This window comes from Pelobates fuscus, chromosome 13 (genome assembly GCF_036172605.1).
Source record: "Pelobates fuscus isolate aPelFus1 chromosome 13, aPelFus1.pri, whole genome shotgun sequence".
Classification (NCBI taxonomy): domain Eukaryota; kingdom Metazoa; phylum Chordata; class Amphibia; order Anura; family Pelobatidae; genus Pelobates; species Pelobates fuscus.
Window position 1 is genome coordinate 30,088,906 of NC_086329.1, and position 14,589 is coordinate 30,103,494.

A 14,589-nucleotide genomic window follows, 5' to 3' on the forward strand; every position below is an offset into this window, starting at 1 on the left:
GTCACTGCGGGAGCAATGAGTAACTGTCACCATCTGTCACTGCGGGAGCAATGAGCAACTGTCACCATCTGTCACTGCGGGAGCAATGAGTAACTGTCACCATCCGTCACTGCGGGAGCAATGAGTAACTGTCACTATCCGTCACTGCGGGAGCAATGAGTAACTGTCACCATCCGTCACTGCGGGAGCAATGAGTAACTGTCACCATCCGTCACTGCGGGAACAATGAGTAACTGTCACCATCCGTCACTGCGGGAACAATGAGTAACTGTCACCATCCGTCACTGCGGGAACAATGAGTAACTGTCACCATCCGTCACTGCGGGAGCAATGAGTAACTGTCACCATCCGTCACTGCGGGAGCAATGAGTAACTGTCACCATCCGTCACTGCGGGAACAATGAGTAACTGTCACCATCTGTCACTGCGGGAGCAATGAGTAACTGTCACCATCTGTCACTGCGGGAGCAATGAGCAACTGTCACCATCTGTCACTGCGGGAGCAATGAGTAACTGTCACCATCTGTCACTGCGGGAGCAATGAGTAACTGTCACCATCCGTCACTGCGGGAGTAATGAGTAACTGTCACCATCCGTCACTGCGGGAACAATGAGTAACTGTCACCATCTGTCACTGCGGGAACAATGAGTAACTGTCACCATCAGTCACTGCGGGAGCAATGAGTAACTGTCACCATCAGTCACTGCGGGAACAATGAGTAACTGTCACCATCAGTCACTGCGGGAACAATGAGTAACTGTCACCATCAGTCACTGCGGGAACAATGAGTAACTGTCACCATCAGTCACTGCGGGAACAATGAGTAACTGTCACCATCAGTCACTGCGGGAACAATGAGTAACTGTCACCATCAGTCACTGCGGGAGCAATGAGTAACTGTCACCATCAGTCACTGCGGGAACAATGAGTAACTGTCACCATCAGTCACTGCGGGAACAATGAGTAACTGTCACCATCAGTCACTGCGGGAGCAATGAGTAACTGTCACCATCTGTCACTGCGGGAGCAATGAGTAACTGTCACCATCAGTCACTGCGGGAGCAATGAGTAACTGTCACCATCCGTCACTGCAGGAGCAATGAGTAACTGTCACCATCCGTCACTGTGGGAACAATGAGTAACTGTCACCATCCGTCACTGTGGGAACAACGAGTAACTGTCACCATCTGTCACCGCGGGAGCAATGAGTAACTGTCACTATCCGTCACTGCGGGAGCAATGAGTAACTGTCACCATCCGTCACTGCGGGAGCAATGAGTAACTGTCACCATCCGTCACCATAGGAGCAATGAGTAACTGTCACCATAGGAGCAATGAGAGGCATGCAGCCACACTACCTCTAACTTCTGGAACTCTTTACCATGCTCAGAGAGGCACCGTCTTTAACCCCTTCAGGACGGAGTCAATAGTACACGTTCTGATCAAAACAAAACGTAAACAAAAACTGGAATTTGCGCTTTATGTCTGTTCAACTGTAATTCACCGCTGTCACATTAAATGCACCCACACTTATTATATATCATTTTGTTCAGGAGAAACAGGGCTTTCATTTTATATCAAATATTTATATATGAAACATAATTTATTATGAATAAAATAAAAACTGAGAAATAAAAAAAAAAAAAATAATTGTAGTTCCGCCTCACATTTTAGCTGTAAATGTCATAATACTGTTAGGTTTTACTGCAAAAAAATGCACATATGTGTAATCAGCAATGTCTCACGAGTACAACAGCTCTATATTTGACCCTGTATCTCTCCAAGACACCATAAAACCTGTACATAGGGGGTACTGTTTTACTTGGGAGACTTCGCTGAACTAAAATATTAGTGTTTCAAACTGGTAAATTGTATTACAACGATGATATTTTAAGTAAAAAAGTGACTTTGTTGCATTTTTTACAAACGAACGGCACTTTTATGGACTATATTATTGTTGTAATATGTTTTACTGTTTTAAAACATGAATATTTGTGTTTAGTGAAGTCTCCCAAGAATAACAGTACCCCCCATGTACAGGTTTTATCGTCCAGGTAATGTAATACCGTAGGGCATCTGGCTATGTTCAATAGTAACCAGCATAATGATTCGGCAAATGTGTAAAAAATAACTGGGCTACTTTTGGACCCAAAGGTTAACCGGGAGAAAAAAAAAAATAGTAGTTCCCGGACCACTTGATGCCATGCAGGTGCCACAGTGTGGGGTGGCTTGGTCGTAATTTAAAGGCATTGGTAATGTCGGTCTTACTGAGTCAGGCTCCAACCCCTGCTTGTATGATAGCGTGATCTATGGTGGTGTATTGCAGAGAGAATTCCTCAGAGGGGATGAGGGAATTAAGACTGGGGTTGGCCGATGAGTGGGGTGCCGATAAGTCAATGATGAGTCTCCGTTTTTGGGAAGATTTCCCTGTGACAATACCAATGGGGTTAGTGCGCCATTCTGTGAATGGGGGAGTTTTGAAAGGCCCCAATACGAAGCCTTCAGCCACTTCTTGAGCTATGAAGGTGTCAACCGCTGTGGGGTTGTGCTGGGCGGATTGTAGATTAGGGCATTCCAGAGTTCCGACTGGTAAGTGTAGGATACCTGTATGGAAGCCTTCTGTTAAACCAGAGATAAGAAAGTCTATTAGGTGTCTAGATGGCATATTAATGGACGTTAGGTAAGGCTTGGAATACATTTTATTTGGACACATGGTCTTTACATGTGCACTAAGACATTTTGAACAGACATGCAATAGTCTACATCCACTGTAATTACAAGACCCAACATTAAAATTATTACATATCTGGGACTTGCCCAGAAACTTGATTGGGCGTCCCAGTTTGTCTCGTGACAACTTCTCTGGAACCCCAGAGAAACTAGCTCCTTGCGTGGAGGCATGTTCGTCCGCCGTGTTGGGACAAAAGTTTGTAGTATGGGCTGTGGAGGAGCAGTATGCACAAGCCGGTGTTCTTAGACCTGCAAAGTGTCTGCAAAAATGACGGTATCAATCCTTTCCCAGTTGGATCGTGTTCCGTACTGGGAGAAGGCTCCAGACACTTTTGCAGAAAAAGACCTATGGTAGTCATAGAAGGCTGAACCACCATATTTGTTGCCCAGGTCTACCAGCTTGTGCATATAGAGATCAAACTCCTCTCTTCTGTTGGGATAGACCACACAGATGAAATCCCTGTAAATACCAAAAGCTAGTACAAATTCAGGGATAGTCAGTTTCCTGTTTAGGCGGGCATCACTAGACCTGACAACAACAGATACATCATCATAAGCATACGTTTTATTCTCAACAATATCCTTGGAGGCAATCAACAGGGAAGCCAGGTTGACGTCTTTACCTTCCAGGATATCCCTTTTTATATGCTCAGGTATCATATGAGCCGGGCTAACTTCCTGGTCATCCAGGGTGATGGCTGGAGCAACTAATGGCAAGTCAGCTGGTGCTTGTGGAGCAGCAGCGGGTGGCCCTGCTAGAGTAAGAGCCGTGGTGACCGACTCAAGTTTCTCCAGCCTGGAGTTGACCTTGCTCATGGACGCCATGAGTGAGGATAACATGGCATGTATATCTCCTGGGTTGGACTGGCTAGGTCCTTCCCCGGCATCCATGTTATTTGTAGATGTGCGTAGCAGTTTGAAAAGTTCTGCTTTCCTTGCTGTAGCAGGGTAGGGGATTTGTCGTCTCCTCAATTCCATGGTTATACGTGGGATCGTCCAGGATCTGATCGATGCTGGACTGGCTAGCTCTCCTCCTTGTGTGGAAGTGACAGCTCTAGCCGGGGTGCTAGGCAGGGAGAAATCCTCTACCCCTTCCTGAGACATACTATAAACAAAACAATTAATTAGTATAGGAAACCACCAAATTGTACTGGCAGGCTAGCTAGGCCGGATGGCGAAAACATTATACTTGTTTGGTGACAGATGAGGCCCTGCTAATTGCCAAGCGGCTTGAGAGGCTCTATGCGTTGGCGCGAGGAGTTATTGAGGCCACTCGTCGTAGTGGCAGGAGTTTTAGGCCTCTTGGTGACTGTAAGACAGAAAACAGGGGAAGGGAGTGACAGGTAAGAACCTCGCTATGCAACATGCGAGGCAGCTAGCTAACGTGTGGCCCGATGGGTGTTTGCCTCTGAAACGTTTGAGGCGGGGTGTTGGCCTCGCGGGACCACTAACTGATGGCGATTGCCAAGAAGGGGTAAATACCTATTGGGATGCCTGTGACCCTATTGCCAGCACTGTAACCTAGGGGGATGAAATGAAATGTATGGTAGAAAAAAACATATGAGCAGGTGTACGTACCTGGTAGTATGACAAATTCACAGGAACAAACATGTGTGGAGCAAATATATATAAGCTTGACAGCCTGAAATGGGTAAAAGAAAGTAGTATGATGAGTGTGGATTGTTGGAAAGAAAACAGACTTATATTATAGCCTGTAGAAGCAATGTTTTAAGGTTTGCTTGCGTTTGATTGCAAATAAAATGTTGATACTATGCAATAGATATATATTACTCAGAAATGTTGGCATGGCTTTAATAAGATATCTGAGGGAGGCCGTGGCCTATGTACCAACAACATTTGTGTTCTATAATAATGGTGTACAAGGGGAACATAAAATGTAAGTTATATATATATATGTATATTACCGTGCAGGAAACGTATGATTGGTTGGATCAGTACGTGTGATTCAACCCGAGTATGCATGAAAAGGAATTAAATCCTTATGTGTCATGGTTAACAACAAAGAAATGAGGCCTGTAACGTAGGCTGATTTAATTGTAATGAAATGGATAATTTAAACAAAAAAACAAAAAAAACTCCAGTAAGTGTGGGAGTCCAATGGTCTATACAGAAATGTTAGCTGGTTTCATACCCTTGATGTAATAAGTGATACCTTAAAAATAGCATGAAAATGGTCTGTGTATTTAACCAAGCAACTTTTTAACCAAATGTAAATACATGAAATGATGAAATGTAACTCACGAAAAAGATCTATGTGAATACATAGCATAATAACCGAATCTTAGTATGAAGGGAAACAGAAGTTAGCATGAATAGCTTAACCGTATGCATTTTAATGCGAACAGCAATCGTGCACAGAGTATACTATGAATAAGTGCCGACCAGAAAACACAAACCGAAATGACAATCCTTTAAATGAAGCAAGGGAAAAACAGTTTGTACTAATTGATTGCTTCTCTAATACGCATAATTTAGACGAACAATTTGTAAGAAATGAAGCCGCGAAAAAGGCTTTGAAATGCGACAAATGAAATGTGCAGAGAAAACCGCAAAGCGAGGACCCGTGCTGTACCGTGCGCCGTCGGAACCGATCCTGGCGTGACAGGTAGGTCTGACTTACGGTTTAGGAGTCCCTGGGACGCGATCTACGACGAAGACCCGGGTAAGAAGCTGGATGGATGGAAAAGGCCTGCAAGAGGATTCCTGGACACAGCTTGCTGCAGAAAAACTTGTGGGTAAGAAAACCAAGATGGCGTCTGAGAGAACCCAGAAGTGGATCCTCATTCAACTCTGACCTCGAATGGTAATGAGCAAGGTAAGGGGAGTGCCTTAAGTAGGCTAGAGGTAGCAAACCAGCCCCTCCCACAAATCCAGGCAAGTTGCCTATATATATATATATATATATATATATATATATATATATATATATATATATATATATATATATATATATAATCTCGTCATTCTAAGCGTATTTTAATATTAATATATATACTAATATTAAAATACACTTTGTATGACGTTACTTACACACACACACACATTATATATATATATATAAACACTTTTTTTATTTAATTCTAAACATGTTTAATTTTTTTTACACTAACTACCAGCAGGGGGACTGTGATATTTTAGACAGCCTCCCTGCTGGCAGATCCATGGCCCCCGGGGGCCTCATTTGCTGGGGGAGGGCTGCCTGGGCTGTCAGGCAGCCCTCCAGAAGAGGATCACGGCGGAGGTGAGTAGATCTCACCTCCAGGGGGCTTAAGCCGTTACGGCGTTCTATGCCGCCGCAACAGCTTTAAAGCCCTTTAAAGCCGGGACGGCATAGAACGCCGTTACGGCGTTAAGGGGTTAAAGACTACTTTTAAAAACAAACAAAAACTAAAGTCTCACCTCCTCCATCAGGCATTCTGTCCGCTCATCTGACCATCAGAAACTCTGAACTTTTATGTCTTTATGTTTGTATATTTGTAAAGTGCTTTGAGTCTCACAGGGAGAGAAGCGCTATAACAATCGCAAATTATTATTAATTATTCTTAATTTGTAAACACAGAGTTTGTGAATTCTTTTAACCCCTTAAGGACCAAACTTCTGGAATAAAAGGAAATCATGACATGTCACGTGTCCTTAAGGGGTTAAGAAACAAACAGTCTTGTCTGTGGCACTGTGAAAGACAGTCACATCTACATGTAAACAGTTATGGTGAGCAGTATCTAGGTCGCAACAGTTCACCTAACCTTGGAGGCAACATACATCTGTCCCAAACTTCCATAATAATGGCTATACCATCAGTGAGCAACGTGTGCAGTTTTATTGCAATGCAGTACCTGGCTCTACAAATTAAAAACCGGTCACGCTCTAAATTGAGGTTTGTTTTAATATGCACTTCAACCTGCAAAACATCCACTAAAGGACGGCTAGCCAGATGGGGTCTCCCAGTTGTTACAGTACCATACCTGGTCGTTTTAAACACTGACCAAAACCTACACAAAAATACATAATATGCACAGTAAATACACCACAACTATTGTATACAATTCAATATTTATATTAATTTTTTTATTACGGTATATTGAGAGTTTCATGTAAAAGCGCCTGTACTTTCTAGAGAGAGGTACAATAATCCATTGGTGAGAGGTAGCGGTAAGTGGAAGAGTTTGGTAAACATTCTGGAATGTTGGGAGGTTAACATCTACAAATAACTCAAAATACACATTACGCAAGGCTCTAAAGCAGGGTCAAATTCCACTAAAAATGATAATATTCTGTAACATATCTAAGCACACTGCAAAACTCAAATACCGCTCAAAGTGAAAGACTTCTTAGAATCGCCAATAATCTAAAACCTGAAAGTAAAACATTCTTTGTTTGAGTTAACATCTTCAAACTCCAAGATAGAAATAACCTAATTTTAAACAATAAAAGACACTTCTATTGAAGTGATAGCTTTTGATTGCTTACCATAGCAAACACTATCGGTGCTGTAACAGGGGTGAGGAGCGTAGCATTGCCTAGAAGTGTTCATGAGTGCTTGTGCACCGGCTTGTAAATGGTTGTGCAAATTCATACGTGATTGTAACAAACCTTCTGCATTATTGCTTTAAAAAAAAAAAAGTGGAAAAACAAAAAATCAATTCTTGAGATTTTCCATATAGACACAAGCTTTCTGAAAAGTTTAAGCAGGATAAAGACACTGTAGGACCTATCCTCCCGCCCCTTCCAGGCAACACCATGGATATATTGCTGCAAAGACCCTGCAAGTTCCACTTTACAAAGCGCAGCCTACAGTTCCATTAGATATTGCCAAAACTAGAGGTGGGAGAGTGCCACTTTAAGTTTGCACAAGGGCAAAATAAAGGACATTCCCATTGGAATAATTGAGGTGTATAAGCCAATTATTACTTGGAAGGCCTTAATTAACACAAATTATCTCAATAGAGAAAATAAAAATAAAATAATTTGTCAAGTTTAAATATGCTTAACAAAAAGCTGAGAACACCCCCCCTCCCCCCACCCAAAAAACAAAAAAACAACAACCCCAAATCTCCAAAACATCCAGGACTTTCCAAATCCAGTTAGTATTTTATTTAATTATTAAAACCATTGGTCCTCAGAAAGTTCTTCCAATGAAGTCCAGTGAAATGGCTTTTCCCTTGAAAAAAGGAATACAGTGGGACCACTGTCTACAAATTTAATGCGTTCTACGGGACGATTTTTATTGCGAAAAATTTGTAAAACGAAACACGGTTTCCCATAGGAATGCATTGAAAACCGAATAATCCGTTCTGGAGGTCAGAAAAAAAAAAAGTCAAAATGAGCTGGCATGGAAACCAACCCACAATGCAGAACACACAATAATAGGCATGCAAATGACGAAGCTCAGCTCCCTACCTTTCCACAGCTTGAGAAATGCACCAAAAAGTCCCAAAACAACTGAAAACAATTTCCAGAATGGCTCAAAAACTCGATGCAAAAGCCGCTCCAACACCACCCCACTCAACACCACGTGCTACTCACATGCTCCAGCATGCAGGTGCTATAAACCTCCCAGGTGCAATGCATCCTGGGGAAACTTGCTTTGTATTGCGAAAAAAAATTGTAAACCGAAGGATTATTTTCAATGGATTTTGATTTGTGCACGGAAATTATGTTAACCGAGGCGTTTGTAAACCGAGGTCGCACTGTATATGGGTTCCTTTGGAAGACAATTCACCAGGGTAGACCTTGTAAATAGGCACTTTCCTTTGCAATGTACGTGATTGCTAGGGAAGATACCCGGACACGTCTCATGACGAGAAAGGCTTGCTCAGGGATGTACTGACTATCCAGCCAACACAGACCAGGAGGAAAAAAAGTTAAAACTGCTACTGTTCAATAAGCCCTTACTAACTTTTTGGCCCCTCGAGCCACATGTTTGTTTTTTTAGTTCAACACTTTTTTTTTTTGTAAATGAAGGCTGGGGTACAAGACCCACACCGTAGCCTATCATGCAAAAGATATGCAATTTCCTGCTGGGATCTGGGATAAGGGCTCAAATCAAAACTACATCATCCAAAATAAACTTTTAGGCTTTTTCTGTGAAGAAAAAAAAAAAAAAAAAAAACAATTAAAAAAGTTTTTTTTAAAAACACATGAGAAATCCATATAGCATAAAAAAAAAAAAATGTTTTTGTAAAATAACAAGCAGGCGTGGAAGTGGAAAATCTAACTCGTGTGCATTCCAAATTCAAACTGTCTACAAAAGGGGTGCCCAAAAGGCTTCCATGATGCTTTGTCATTCTAAAGACATGTTGTAGAAGTGCACAGCATCATGGGAATTGTAGTTCTACAAAATATGGTGATCTACCTTTTGGGCACTACTGGTCTGCAAGATCAACTTTTACTCCTAAACCAAATTACAGGTACTTCACAATAAGTTTGTCATAAATATAAACAGTACGTGAAGTCCGAACTACATCTGCACAGAATTGGGAAAAAAAAACACATGTAACATACGTTTTTCTGATCGATTCCAGGTCTGGCTGCTTGGGTGTCAATTTAGCAAACTCGACTGACAGTCATTGCCAATAGCAACATTTGTATTTCAATAACGCTTTAACAGGCCTGTGCCTTTGACTAAAATCTCTCTGCTTTTTGCAACCATGTGTTTAAAATTAATATTTAAAATTCCTGCATTCAATTCACTTCTTTCAAAGCAAGTAATTCATTCATGAAATACTAAATGTTTATAGATGACAACTTCATACAGCAAAAAAAGTATAATTAAGGAAAATTTGATTGCATGCTTAGACATAGAGAGACAGGGAGAGAGAGACAGAGAGAGAAGAGTTTTACTAGGCAGGTAACAGGGCACTGAGGTAGACTTGCACAGGGAGAGGAGGTAATATAGAAGCTGAAGTACTTAGCCAGCAAAGAAAAGCAGTACTTCCCCACATTATGTCAACAGGAGAACAAGACTACTGGAGAGTTCAAGAAAATAAAGAAAACAAAATATAAAAATGCCAAAATGAATAGCTTCCTAGCTCAATGACTACAACAAAAGGCTGTTCTATTGCCTGGAGTGTCCCTTTAAAATGTCTAATGTGTTTTTGCAGTGTGCTGCCTTAGGATTTATCAATACAGATATGAGTTTCTAAATACTTAGACCTTGATCATGCTCCAAAATAAAACGGTTTGTTTATTTTCCTATGTATCACTTTGCAAACAATTAACTCTGTATTCAAACTAGAAGTAGATCTCATATGGAACATACGGTCACGACATTTGAAGAAAAGAAAAATTGTAATAAAAAATATTTTAGTTCCAATTTTCTCACTGACAAAGCTATATTTTTTGTGTGATAGCCTCTGAGAAACACCACATGTGGTGCATGAAACCATGCAGGGCAGTCTCCAGGGCCAGTCGATACCAATTAGGAATGCAAATAGTCTAGTTATCATAGTGTACTGTAAGCTGCATATATTGACTGCTAATACGTTTTATTGATTCATGTATACAATATCTCTATGTGTTTGATAAATATTTTGTCAATTTTCTGTGTTTGTTTACATATATTGAATAAAGAGTTCTTCCTATTTAAGAAAACAAAAATCAGATAGAAGGACTTGTGGATTATGTCAACGTCCCGTTTTACCTAATTGTATGCATTATTTGCGTTGACAGACCCAGGCTTTGATTATAGTGGGTTTGGAGATGAGCACTGCATTCAGTAAATAACAGCAAAGTCGCCGTTTTAGTAAATACCAGACTTTTTTCCCCTATATTATGCACAAATTCTGTATTTCAACTACACATTCACAGGGAAACATTCCTAGTATAAAACAAAATCATGCGGATAGGTATGTTAGAAAACAATATGCACATTGTAGAATCAGGTTGGACAGAAAACAGCATTATTTGGGAAGGGGCAATTAACATGCTACCAGAGCAGATTCTGTAGTTCTGGTCAATGGGATCCAGAGTACATTAAAAACATTTTTTAAATAATTAAACACACTTACAATGAAGAGGGACAGAAAAAAAAAGTCAGATTCTGACACTGTGCAGAGCTAAACAGGCAATGTAGGGTCAAAGAGAACCTGACACAGAATGGGGCAGATAGAATCTGTCATGAGATGTACTGAAATGTCAAAGAGAGACTGGCACAGGGTAGACTGAATGCTAGAACTGGATATACTGAAGTGGGGCAGAATGATGCTAGTACTGGATACGTTAAATAGAAAGGGCTGTTGACAGAATAGACTAAAATGGTGAAATGGACGCTGGATAGGTTTTAACTGAAGGGGCAGAATGACGCTGTCACAGTTATACATTAAATATAAGCAAGGGTAAGCCTCAACAGATACAAGCTGGCATATGATATACTGATACAGGGTAAAAAGATGCAGGTACAGAATACACTGAAGTGGGGATAGAGAAAAGCTGGCATTATATAACAATGGGCAGAGGGAGGCTGGCATGGGATACTAAGGATGGAAGTGGTTGCCTGGCATGGGATACAAGGCTGGCATCTGTTACTAAGGAGGGTAGGTGAAGGCTGGCATGGGTTACTAAGAAGGGCAGAGGGAGGGCGGCATGGGTTATTAAGGAGGGCAGGTGAATGCTGTCATGGGTTATTAAGGAGGGAGGCTGGCATGGGATACTAAGGAGGGCAGGTGGAGAATGGCATGGGATATTAAGGGGGGCAGGTGGAGGCCGGCATGGGATACTGAGGAGGGCAGGTGGAGGCTGGCATGGGATACTGAGGAGGGCAGGTGGAGGCTGGCATGGGATACTGAGGAGGGCAGGTGGAGGCTGGCATGGGATACTGAGGAGGGCAGGTGGAGGCTGGCATGGGATACTGAGGAGGGCAGGTGGAGGCTGGCATGGGATACTGAGGAGGGCAGGTGGAGGCTGGCATGGGATACTGAGGAGGGCAGGTGGAGGCTGGCATGGGATACTGAGGAGGGCAGGTGGTGACTGGCATGGGATACTGAGGAGGGCAGGTGGAGGCTGGCATGGGATACTAAAGAGGGCAGGTGGAGGCTGGCATGGGATATTAAAGAAGGCAGGTGGAGGCTGGCATGGGATACTAAAGAGGGCAGGTGGAGGCTGGCATGGGATACTAAAGAGGGCAGGTGGAGGCTGGCATGGGATACTAAAGAGGGCAGGTGGAGGCTGGCATGGGATACTAAAGAGGGCAGGTGGAGGCTGGCTTGGGATAATAAGGGGTAGGCTGGCATTGGATACTAAAGAGGGCAGGTGGGATACTAAGAAGGGCAGATGGAGACTGGCATGGGATACTGAGAGGCTGGCCTGGGACAGTAAGGGGCAGGGGGAAGCTGGCAAGGGATAGTAAGGGGGGGCAGCAATCCGATAGTAAGGGGGGCTGGCATGGGATGTTAAGGGGGCAAGGGGAGGCTGGCATGGGATAGTAAGGGGGCAGGGGGGGTTAGCATGGGATAGTAATGGGGCAGGGGGGTTAGCATGGGATAGTAAGGGGGCAGGGGGGTTAGCATGGGATAGTAAGGAGGCAGGGGGGGCTAGTATGGGATAGTAAGAGGGCAGGCATGGAATAGTAAGGGGGCAGGGGGGATAGTATGGGATAGTAAGGGGGCAGGCATGGGACACACTGTAGAAGACATGGACACATTACATGTTAGCATTGAAAACAGATGTTAACTCACCCCGGGCAACACTCGGACTCCTCCGGCTCTCACACTCTGTCACTCTGTCACTCTGGTAATGCCCTGTCTGATACCGGACTCCCGCCTCTCACACCGTGTCTCTCCCGGACTCCCTGCTCCCGGCTGTCTCCCCCGGACTCCCTGCTCCCGCCTGTCTCTCCCGGTCCCGGACTGATTTGTGCGGACCTCGCTGTGGGCTCCGACTGCAGCAGAGCAAAGGGTGCTTACACGTGACCCCAGGCAGCCAATCCGGGAGCGGGACACGGCTCGCGCTCAGGGTGTAGACAGTGAGGGCAGTATTGGGGGGTCCTGGAGAGGGAGGGAGAGAGAGGGGAGAGGAGAGGGGGGGAGGTAGTAATGGGGGACAGGAATCAGATCTCCCTCAGAACAAACTTTCAGCTCCACATTATCCACGTTAACACTTCCTGGGGACACATGTTTATAAAGTGACCCATCCTCAAATTATCCCACTCCCAGCATTAATAACAGGGATATTTACTAACTAAGTGACAAATAAAGGGGAATCCAAAGTGAATCTCAAATTAAAGGTCAAAATAGCTAAACTGGAAAAATTCTACATGGCAGCAAGGCCTAGAGTTTAAAATTTAAATTCACCTTAAAGGGACACCGTATGCACCCAGACACCTTCAGCTCATTGAAGGGGTCTGGGTGCTGTGTCCCTATTGCCCTATTGTAAAACATTGCCGTTCCAGAGAATTGTAATGTTTACGTTGCAGCTCTAAGTCTATTAGGCAACCACTGGGGGCTCTTCCGGAATCGGAACAGACTTTTGGTCCCTTATCTGACGCTGGACGTCCTCACGGATTTCCAGCGTCAGATTTTCCCCATAGGAAAGTATTGAATAATGCTTTCCTATGGGGAGGTTTAATGCGTGCGGCATGCGCATTAGGTCTCCCCTGTCGGCAGGGGAGGAGTGTGGGCGGGGCCTAACCCAGCACTGAGGGTCAACGGCGCTGGATTCAGGTAAGTGGCTTAAGGGGTTTAACCCCTTTAGCGACATGGGATGGGGGGCACTTCAGGATTCTACAGTGCCAGGAAAACTGCTTTGTTTTTCTGGCACTGGAGAGCCCCTTTAAATTCTCAATCAGTAAATAACCCTGTATGTTTTTTTTTTTGTTTGTTTTTTTATATTATTAATTTTATAGTTATTATACTGTGTGTGTTTACTAGTTTGTGGAATTTGTTGCACTCTTGTTACAACAAATAAAACATAGAAACCCATGAACCATAATAGCCATATTAAATGTTGGCTATTTCAGATCTTAGTGTATATAATGATTTGGTTTACAGTAAGTAACTTATTCTAATGCTAATAACTCTGTTTTTGTAGTACATTAACAATATACATTAACATTTTAAAGGAACACTTCAGGCACAATAAAAACTTCATTGTAAGTAAGTTGTTGTGGTGCGAGGATGTCTCGGGCACCGGGGCTTACCTCATTCAGGAAGCCTCAGACTGGGTGCCACTGATAAGCTGAGAGAGTCAGCTTACTGCAAAGGTATGTATCTATTTGGCTTCTTTTTGTGAATAAGGTTCTACTAATAGAGTTAGCTGATGCTCTCAGTCAATCAGCAGATCCCATTCTGAGGCTTTTTAATTTTTTTTTAAGCCTTGGACTGTAATGGAAGTAAATTAACAGAGTTGTCAGGCGTCGGATTGAAGACTTTGGGGTTAAACCATATGTTAACAGTGTACCCTATTGAGGTAAACCGGCACCAGGGACCTCCTTCATTCTGATGAAGTTGTTATGGTCACCAGAGTGTTCCTTTTAAATACATTACCAAGGCTGCAGTCATAACACTTGGGGTCTCTTACAAAGCCAGTGGCTGGGCCCCCACCCACACACCCATACTCCTGCTGCTAAACACACACAAATATACATTTTAGACACACTCATACCAGGTACAAACTGCCTGATACATATACACACAGGCAAACTCAGTGCTAGACACACTTACAAATACCAATACACACTGACAAACATATCGGCACATGCTGACAGCCATATACAGACACTAACACTAACCTACACAAAATCAAATATTGAAATTTCCATAATTTCCAACAGCTGCAGCACCAGTGGTTGTGGTGTATGCTCCTCCACTCATGCATCTTTGTTTGAACACTGGGACTAAGTGATT

The 14,589-nt window shown here is 43.0% G+C and overlaps 1 protein-coding gene across 1 annotated transcript in view; it reads right to left on the reverse strand.

Annotated features, from left to right (window-relative positions):
- The window catches only part of STXBP6 (syntaxin binding protein 6), an 81,557-nt gene extending 68,981 nt beyond the window's left edge, over positions 1 to 12,576 (reverse strand). Inside the window, exon 1 of the mRNA XM_063439226.1 lies at positions 12,424 to 12,576. The gene's annotated coding sequence lies outside the window, so the exon portion shown is untranslated. The remainder of the gene's footprint in view (positions 1 to 12,423) is intronic.
- Between the last annotated feature and the right edge of the window lie 2,013 nt (positions 12,577 to 14,589).